The 9,474-nt window shown below is 50.0% G+C and overlaps 1 long non-coding RNA gene across 1 annotated transcript; it reads left to right on the forward strand.

Moving 5' to 3' along the window:
* Positions 2,774 to 8,209, forward strand: LOC110387765. Its single transcript, XR_002432712.1, has 4 exons — positions 2,774 to 2,979; positions 5,736 to 5,896; positions 5,974 to 6,303; positions 7,521 to 8,209. It is a non-coding gene; the product is annotated as an uncharacterized LOC110387765 (long non-coding RNA).

Raw genomic sequence — 9,474 nt, forward strand, 5'->3', positions numbered from 1 at the left:
TAATGAGTGCCATGCAATTGGCAGGGTGACCTCATTCATCTCTATTAAGGAATGAAGTTTACAGACCTAACATGTCTCTGTATGTCTGTTGTTTACATCATTTGGTTTCAGAAGTTCTAAAATCAGCTGAAGATTTGGGGATGGAGTCCATGTACATAGTCTTAATCCTAGTGCTCACTTCTAGACACCGCTCCTACTGAGTTACCTTATTTTAAGAAGGGGGCTGCTCTCACAATATCTGCCAAAGTCTGGCAGTGATAGAAAGCATTCAGTCTCCATCACTAAGGTCTAAGCAACCTCCAGTCTTGATCTAAACCACCCGCAACCTCAAGATGCAAAGGCAGGGACAGCTCCATCTGATCTATGTTTGACACTTCTACCTGTCCTGCTCTTAAAAACTGTCAATGGCTCAAGTTCCTTCTTCATGTAAGGAATCTACTCCATTTATTTTCATTACATTTATGTGTTTTCCTAAGGGTCAGTCTGAGCCCCTTTGCTTCAATTCAACTACATTCCTTACTCATCCTACCAAGAGTGGAGAGGCTGTTTCACTACCTCACTTCAACATTTCACATGGCTTCTGCCTTTCTCTGCCTCTCCAACCTCCCTTTTCTCAACAGAGCAACTCTCTTACTCGGTTTTCCCTCAGATGTCATGTTTCTAGGCTGCTCATCAACCCTGCTGCTTATTGTGTTGCACAAAGCAGACGGATGGCTGTCCTCAATTCACAGATTGAAATCCTTCTAAATTCAAGTAGATAATTGAGGCTTGTTGGATCAATAGCAGGTGATGATCTAATGCATCGACTATAGATATCCATCTGGGCAGTAATGGGTTAGTCATCGATACATAAATATAAGGGTAACCACCTGTGGCCAGAGTCAACCTGGGCTTACAACATCCACATCCAGGTCAGCTATATGTATAATTTGGGCTCCTGTTGAGTCTGCAGGCACTTCCCTGGTGATAGGGGCTGAACCAAAACCAGACAAATCCCCATGACTCTCCTTGGCTTGAACTAGAGACTGTCTCGGAGCAGTTACGCATTCATGTCATCATCATAGGAGACTGTCACAGAGGGATGAGCCACAAAAGCTGTGGATTCTCCCATGTTTTATGTAGGGCTTAGCCAATCCCTCAGCAGGGCATTAAAAAGCTTTTTTCCCCACTGAAGAAAAACTGCTGTTGCCTATAATAACAGAGGGGATCTGAATTGCCACCTCTCTCCAGTGTCTACGAAGACTGAGCCCTGAGGTTAAGCAGGGTGGGGTGAACCCAGGTACCAGTGAACGCAGTGGGATTTGGGAATGCTTTTGCACATCATTCCATAGTCCAGGCTGTGTTACCCATTATGCACCTTTCCACAAGAGCTGTGCTGCTCATTTAAAGCATCGAATCCAGGAGATTACACTCCATGAGGTGTCTTCTGCCACCTTAAGTAGGCGTTGAGACATGGGAATCTGAACACAACCCAAATAGCCTGAGATATATCTTATGCCATGACGTGGATTTAAAAGAGGAAAAAAAAAAAAGAAGAATGTATTAGCACACAAAATATTAAGTCATTCATATTTTCTGCAATTAATTTATCTGTCATCAATGGGCTCATAAACTATTTGACTCTATGACAGCTTGGAAAGAGAAGATGCCAACTTTTCCTGCAGGTGTGCATCTGGTTTGGAAGACATCAGCAACTGTACGTGCAGGGAGGGAGGATGATAGGAGGGAGACAGAGGGGTTGTGAAATAAGATGCGAGTGAAAGAGTTGGCAAAAATGCTGGTTAGCTGCATTTGCCCTCCTTAAAGATGGGAAGACAGATTTGGGAAACTCTGGGCTTCAAACATCTTTCCCAAATGCAGACTGAGAGCCCCTTAACACACTGTTTTATTGATCTGGCTTCAGGCAAGGAACCTATAAAAAAGAGTCCAGCGCCCTATAGAAATGGCTTAGCACATTTCCCATACTCAATGTGATAGTTAAAATATGTATTTAGCACCAGATATCTGGTGCTCACTTGCCAGTGTGATCATAAACCCTCCTGACTACTCTAGGAGGTAGTTTCCTTTATGATTTTTTGCATAGCTGCTCTTCAGAGCTTCTCCCTTGTCACTTGTAGCATGAAGTCTGTGTTTTCCAGATGTCAATATGCTGAAAGCATGTGCAAAAGCACCTTAGTGGCTTTGAGCTGCTTTGTGGGCATGCTGTTTGATGGGCTGATGGTTGGACAAGATGATCGTAGTGGTCTTTTCCAACCTTAATGTTTCTATGATTCTACTTTTGCACATTTCTCTCAAAGCAAATAACGTTGCCCAGGAGAATCCCAACAGATGGTGCCTGGTGAGTTGCTTGGAGCTTGCTCCATGGCATGGGCCTTGGTGGGACCTCCTTGGGTGCATTTTGGAAGGAGAAACCAGTGGGTGGGAAGTGATGCTCGAGAGATTGAGAAGGTTTGGCATTGCATTTGAATGATAAAAATGCTTTCTCCACTCACTTTGTGCAAAAAAAAAAGGGGGGAAACCAGAGTTATCACATCCCCAGAAACAAATAACACGTGGAAAAGTCCTGATTTGAAAGCTCTGTCAAGAGGAAGAGGCTTTGCACCAACCCCCTGGTAGATGCAGCTTCTGTAATGTGGTTTTAATGCTTGTGTGAATCCAATTTGAGCAGGTTAGAGGGGTGATGGAGCGATGTCTGGTTGGATCTGGGCACCTTCAAACCCTCAATTCTGTAATGGTAAAACCCAGGTGGGATGTACTGGAATCCGTAGCGAAGTTCTGTTGTGTTCGGTGCACTCTGCTCCAGCAGCACATCCCACTGAGAGGGAATTAAAGCAAAACGGGGAGAAAGGGGAAGAGCAAAGAACCAGCACGAGGAATGTCACTCCGCAGATACGGAAACGTCTCGAACGTGCCCCTGGCGTGTTGCAGCAGACAGCTTAAGCCGAGAGAAAATTCTTTGGCAGTGACATCAATTCGGCGGTAAGTAATGCATTTTCTAGGGCTGAGATTCAATTTAAGGTCTCTCCAGTGAGTGGAATGATTGAATGGCATTTAAAAAAAAAAAAAAAAAGGAAAAAAAAAGAAAAGAAAGCAACAAGTGAGAGTCTTTTTGTTAGGCTCTCATCTGCCTGTAATGTAAAAGCTGTTTTTCCCTTTTTGCCCTGCTTGGACTGTGCCACGCTGCACCGAACTCTGCTCCAACTGCCACAAACGTGGCTTTCTGGTAGCTGCCACCTCATCCCACCAACCCAGAAGCTGACAGTAATGTTTTAAGATGCTGAGTGCCTGATCCATACTTTGAGGACCTTGAGCCTCTCCACACTCACCCCCTCTACCAATGTGTTGGGACCCAGCAGAAACCACAGCTCTCCTGTGGACACCGGGAGAGCAGGAGGGAACTGTGCCTCCTGGAGCAGTATGGCCCAGAAGAACCTTTCTGCTCAGTAACTTGTGCAGCTTTCAGCAGCCAATGGTTTATTGCGTTGCTAAGCCAAAATCCGCCCCGGCTTAATAACTCCCAGCAGATCTCTCCTCTAGAAATTGGTGCATTTTTTCATTCCACAATAAAAAAAAAATTAGAAATTGCTGTGATTTCATACAGAGCTCCTCACTGCCTATGAATTTAAAGCCAGCCTAGATAATGCTCTGGTGAAAAGGCAGTAAAAATAGTTCTCTGCCATCAAGGGAAGGGCTTAAAAGTTTATTTTCTTGCTGAGTGACTGGAGTTAGGCAAAACCCATCCCCAAAGGTTTCATTGCTGGTGATGCAGCTGTAGGGATTGCCAAATGCATACTCAACAGGAGACTTGTTTTCTAAAAATAGTGATTAGATCGTTAACTCTGTCTCTCTCTTGATCCAAATTAAGTCTGTGGACACATTTGGAGCTGGTGTGAAGGGAGAGGTGCCGCTGAACTTAGCGCTTTCCACCAGCTCTGTGCTCCCATCTGCTGAGCACCAGGCTGGGGGAGAGCTGCAGTGACCGGTGTGCTGGCACGTCCAGGTTCCCATCTTTAAATACGGTCTGGTTTCAGCAAAAGCACTGCTTCATGCAGAACAGGGGTTTTATCTCCTGTCACTGTTTGCAGATGAGATGTTTAATTGAAGCTGGCTGAAAATGAGATTGTAGCTGGTTGTCTTGACTCTACAATGAAGGGAGATGAAGAGGGAGGTCAAGCCAGCAGCTCATCCCAGCTCTGACAGTCACATCCCTCTGGCAAGGGTGAGCTAAGCTCTGGTGATGCTCACTGGGTTTCACTTCACTGTGGGTGTCTGCACGCGAATGGGGACGGTTTTGTGGTGGTTTGCAGCTGGACTGAGGTGGTTCTGAGGTGGCAGGTGGATGACAGCGGGTGCTGGAGGCTTTTCCTGAGCATCTCCAGTTCCACAGTGCCACCTCCACGTGAGCTCAGCTTCTGGGAGATGTGAGTGCTGGCTCTTGACCTTGCAAACAGTGCTGGAAAAGGTTGTAATCTCTGTCCGGGTGAGAGCTGATGGTTTTGCAAAAAGGAGGGATGCAGAGTTACTGGTCTGGATGCAGTACAGCAGCTGTCTTTATGGTGAGGAGGTGACGTGATCCTTCAGGGCCAGGTTGGGGCACCCTGTGGGCAAGGTGTAAGTTTCCATAGATGAGCTGCAACCCACTCTCAGGACCTTCATCTTTAGTTGTCTCTACTCACATCAGTCAGAAGTAGAGGGGTTTGCACATCACAGCTTCACCCTGTGGCTGAGCTTTGCTTGGTGAGCACAGAAGGCAAAGCAGCAGAGCTGGAGTTCCCTCTCTCGCCTCCTTGCCTTGCTGGTGGCTGCAATAAACTTAAGACCCAATAAATGGAAATGCTGGGGGAAAAAAAAAAGAGTTACAAGAACACCATCAGGATTAGATCAAAATAAAACAAGCGCCAAAGCAAAACTCTGTTTAGAAATCAACCGGCGCCGCATAATTCATCAGCCTCCCGTGGACCCCATTTTCCTGCCTTGCGCTTCGACGACTTGACCAATTTGGTTTATAGAGTCCTTTGGGTAAAAGGTGAGGGGGGGAGAAACGCTGCTTAAGAAGTAAGCCAAAGGCTCCAACATGTGTTCTTGGCGAGCTGCATTCAAGACGAGGGTTTTAGACTTCCCGTGGGAGCTCCCTTTCACAGCTCTCCCCTAATCCTCTGGAAATCGCCTGTTCCCCACAGCTGTCGGTTCTCCAGATAAACTATTTGTTCAATGATTCTTGGCCGAGATGGCGCGGGCCGCCTCAAAGCTGCCGGCTCCATCCCTCGGCCCACTTCAATCGCCTTCAGAGGAGCCCGAGCCCGTTTGAAGGCCGCCGTCCTCCTCGCGGGGCTGTCCCCGCCGCCGCCCGCGCATCCTTTTTATCTCGCCTCGACCCCCGATGGCGGTGGTGCTCCCGCAGGGCGGGCAGCGAACGCGGCTCCGGTGTCGGAGTGGCCGGGCGAGAAAATAATTACAAATGAAAGAGAGATTAGCAGAAGCTGTTGCGACAAATGCTCCCGAAATGGTTTGTGGAGCGCCGGCGGTTGCTTCTAACGGGGGAAGTCAGCTGCAGCTGCCGTCCCTATGGCAATGTGGGGAACACAGGCCCCGCTGGGACCCCGGTGGGACCCGACAAACCACGGCGTGGCGGGACGAGATGACGGAGCGGGCCAGCTTCACGTCATGCAAATGGACTGGTAATTAATGCAATTTTTTTTCACATTTGTCTCCCCCTCTCCACCTCCGTCCCCCAGGCCTGACTTCTGCGGGAGTGTTCAAACCCATCTCATAAGTGGCTCGCAGCTGCTGAAAGACGGCTCTCGCCTGGTGCTGGGGATGGCTCCTTCACCTCGAGAGGAGCCTGAGCCTCTCCGAGATGAGCGTGCTGTTTCCCTGTGGTTTCTCATGGCTTTGGGTAAGGCTCGTTTCAGTTTGCCAAAGCTCTCCCCATTTAACCAAAAGATCAGAGTAACACGTCACCAATTTCTGCAGGTTGTCATACAGGGCATGCGGGAATGGTCTTTGATGGCCCTTGCATGAGACCATGAGTAATTGATTCTTCATGGAGAGAGCTTTGGGCAAGTCATTCCTACTGCTCACAAGGCTAAGGGCGTCCAGTACGCATCCCCAGGCACGGCCTGGCCCACAGATGGGGATGTTTGATGGAGTAACGGTGTGAAGTGGGCACTGGTTGTGCTGCAGGAGAGTGTGTGGTGGAACAGCACTGTCCTTGATCAAGTGGTGGTGAAGAGCTGACCCAGCCCTCGTGCAGAACCCAAAGGAGACAAGAAAATTCTGTGCCAGCTTCTTTGCAGACAGAAGGTGGGTGATGAATGGGAGCTGTGAAAGTAGCAGTTCCCAGCTTTGATCAGCATGCCAATCATACATATATATATATGTATATGTATAAATATATATATATGTATAAATATATATATATATGTTTTTGATATTTTTTTCCAAAGGCAATCAAAGTTCAGGACTAGCTGTAGTGTCTACTACTTCTGGGAAATTGAGAGAAGTGTTATTTGGAAAGAAGCATGCAGGCAGTGGGTCTGTTATGCACCAGTCTGTTCATTACCAGCATCCCAGGGCGGTTGACTCGGGAACTAAATACATAGCAGTGGGGCTGTGTAGGGTATAGGAAAGTCACTGGGACTGATGCACTGCTGGCAACTGGAAAGCTCAAAGTGGGAAATGTGCTGGCAAGGGCTACGGTGCTTTGCAGAGAAATGACACAAAATAAAGCACAGAGCATAAATCTGGAAGAGTTGCCCCAGTTGAGCATCCCTTTGTTGTCCTCACTGGTAGTTTGGAGCCTTGTATCTTGGGCAAGCCCTTCACATTGCGCCAAGGTGTTGTCAAAACCTCATCCCATGGGATTGGGAGATGTTTGTGTTTTCCTCTTCCTCTGTATTTGCAAAGGCAAAAGGGACGTGCAGCCTCCTGAGCTGCATCCCACACCCTTCAATCCAGCGCTGCAAATCACCAGGGCTGAACGCAGCCCCCATTACTCCGCCTGACAGCCCCGGCTGCTCCCTTCAGCCCCATGGGTTCCTCCTGAAGCCCCACATCAAAACATCAGCTCGGCCCCGACCTCCTGGCTCCCTTCCCCATCCCAAATGGCGAGGGCTGAGGCATCCCGCCCCGCACTTTGATGCGCCCGCGGGGACAGCTGGGCCGTGCCACAATCCCCTCGGCCCTTTGGGCTAAGCCAGCGTTTTAAAATAGTCCCCCCCGGCCCAACGGTGACAACTGCACAATTATTTTAGATGCTGTTTACGGACCCACAGCGTAACCGGAGCCCGCGGGTGGCACAGAGGAATGGGAGGCGATGGGCGAAGGGGGCTGGGGGCAAGAAAGGACCCCTGAGTGGTTTTCAGCCTAATTAGCAGCCCCTTGGTTCTCGCAGGGCAGCTGAGGATGGTGGAAAACCCATTTACGTGTACGGAAGTCTCGTCTTTTCTCCCCTTTGGTGCTCGCCCTGTCCCTGAGCTTTCAAACTACGCACGCGATGATTTTTTTCTTTAACTTTTCAGATGTGGAACAAAATCGCGCCGTTCCCTGCCGCCCTGAAATCGTCTTCGGTAAAACTGTGAGTTACCCAGAAGCTGCGAGCAGGCGCTACTGCCCGTCTGAAGAAACCGGTGAGACGATTTGAGACTCACCACGAGGCGACCTCAGACCCCGGAGGGGGCTCAGCACAGGGTGCGGGCTCAGCCTCCGCCCTCGCTGCTGCCTGGGGCACGTGGCTGGGCAGCAAACCGCAGCTGCAGGTGGGCACGCTGCCCCATCCCTCTCTTCGCGGGATGCTTTGAGCCTTTTCCCTTTTTTTTCCCCCCTTTTGTTTCAGGGCTGAGCGTGCGGCCACGTCGCCTGCTTGCTGGGAAAGTGCCCTACCGCGCTCCAGGTGCGCACTGGGACAAGGGTGGGGATGGAGGCTGCGCGATCCCCCTGTGCCTCAGTTTCCCCATCACTTAAAGACGGGCGCGGGGTGCCCGGCCCTATTAACCTCCACGCGGAGGAGGGAGGGCTGCGGCAAAGGGACACGAGGGCGCGGGGCCGGCTCGGCGGTGGGAAGGCAGGGCCCCAGCATCCCTCGATCCCTCGGAGCCGCTCCGCGCTGCCCCAGCACCACCTGGCGGCCCCGCACCGCCCCGGGGCGGTGCCTGCGGGACAGGGCGGGCGGAGCGGCTCGGGCTGGCATTCCTCCCTCTGCCACCGAGGTGTGCCCTTGCTCCACGCATTGCTCACAGAGGGAAGTGGGGGGTAGAGGGTGGGAGGGGAGGGGGAACCAAAACCTTCCGGGAGGATTTATTCATTTTATTTGTTCATTATTTTATTCCTTATTTTATTTTCTCTTACCTTATTTTGCTTTGGTTTTATCCAGCGTTCCCATTTCCCACAGGCTTCCCCCCCACCCCCCCACCCTGTGCTCTCTTCTCTCTGCTATCTCACCAGCCTCCGTCCCCTCTCTGGATTTCCCTCTGTGCCTTCTTGCACTCCGCCTTCTCTTTCCCTTACGTTCCTCTTGTCTGACTGCACTATTTCATTTTTAATGATTTTTTTTTTTTCCTGTCCCTTATTAATTGCTTTTGCCTTCCCAAGCACCACGCAGTGCTGCTGTCCTGCTGGATGGATGCAGTTGGGATTGCAGCACGGCTGAGCTCTCCCTACTTTTATTCAGTCTGATTTATCTGTTTGTACCCACATGGGGGCTTGGGTGTGTTCATGGGGGCTATCCCATGAAAAAACCTTTGTTTTTTTGTTTCAATACATCAGCTTTTGGCCAAGTTGTGCCCTAAAGTGATCCCTTCTCTGCACACTTTTGATCTGGCTGTGCAGGGCTGCAGATGTGCCCTATGGGATGGATTCTTTTTCTCATCTTGCCATCTGCCTTAGGATGGCGATCTTGAGCAAGAGCTGAAGGGTTTCTTATTTCTTACCTTTCTCCATCAGCCTGCTTTCACTGATTCAAGGTTTCAAATCCACCCCTCACCACAAGGCCCGAAATATGGTGATCAATGTGGGGCTCGGAGCTTCAGGGTGCTCTTTTCCTCCTTGATTCTAAACTGGCTATCAGAGATATTAATGCTAACGCCTCTGTAAAGCTTAATGAGAGGAGAGGGTGCTTTGAGGGGATGCATTCCTGGCCCTGGTGTGATGGATCGGCCTGATGCTGTGTCTGCAGAATGCGACTCCTTTTTGTGGGGCCAAGTTGGATTTTGGGGGATTTACAGCCAGGAGGGTGCAGGGATGCAGCCGTTTTCCTGGAGGTGTGTTACCCACGGTGGATGCACAGCAGCTTTTGTACGTGCCCATAAATCTGCAAGGCTGTGCCATGCAGCTCATCAGCCCGCTGTCCTGCCCCCTAAAATCACAGCTCACCTTCAGGCCGTCATCCTTAGCTTGCAGAAATGAGGAACCCATTTCCTGGCCATGACGCTCCATCATTTCCCCCATTTCCCTGAGCAATTAATTCTGAGCTCTTTC

Source organism: Numida meleagris, chromosome 23, assembly GCF_002078875.1.
Source record: "Numida meleagris isolate 19003 breed g44 Domestic line chromosome 23, NumMel1.0, whole genome shotgun sequence".
Lineage (NCBI taxonomy): Eukaryota > Metazoa > Chordata > Aves > Galliformes > Numididae > Numida > Numida meleagris.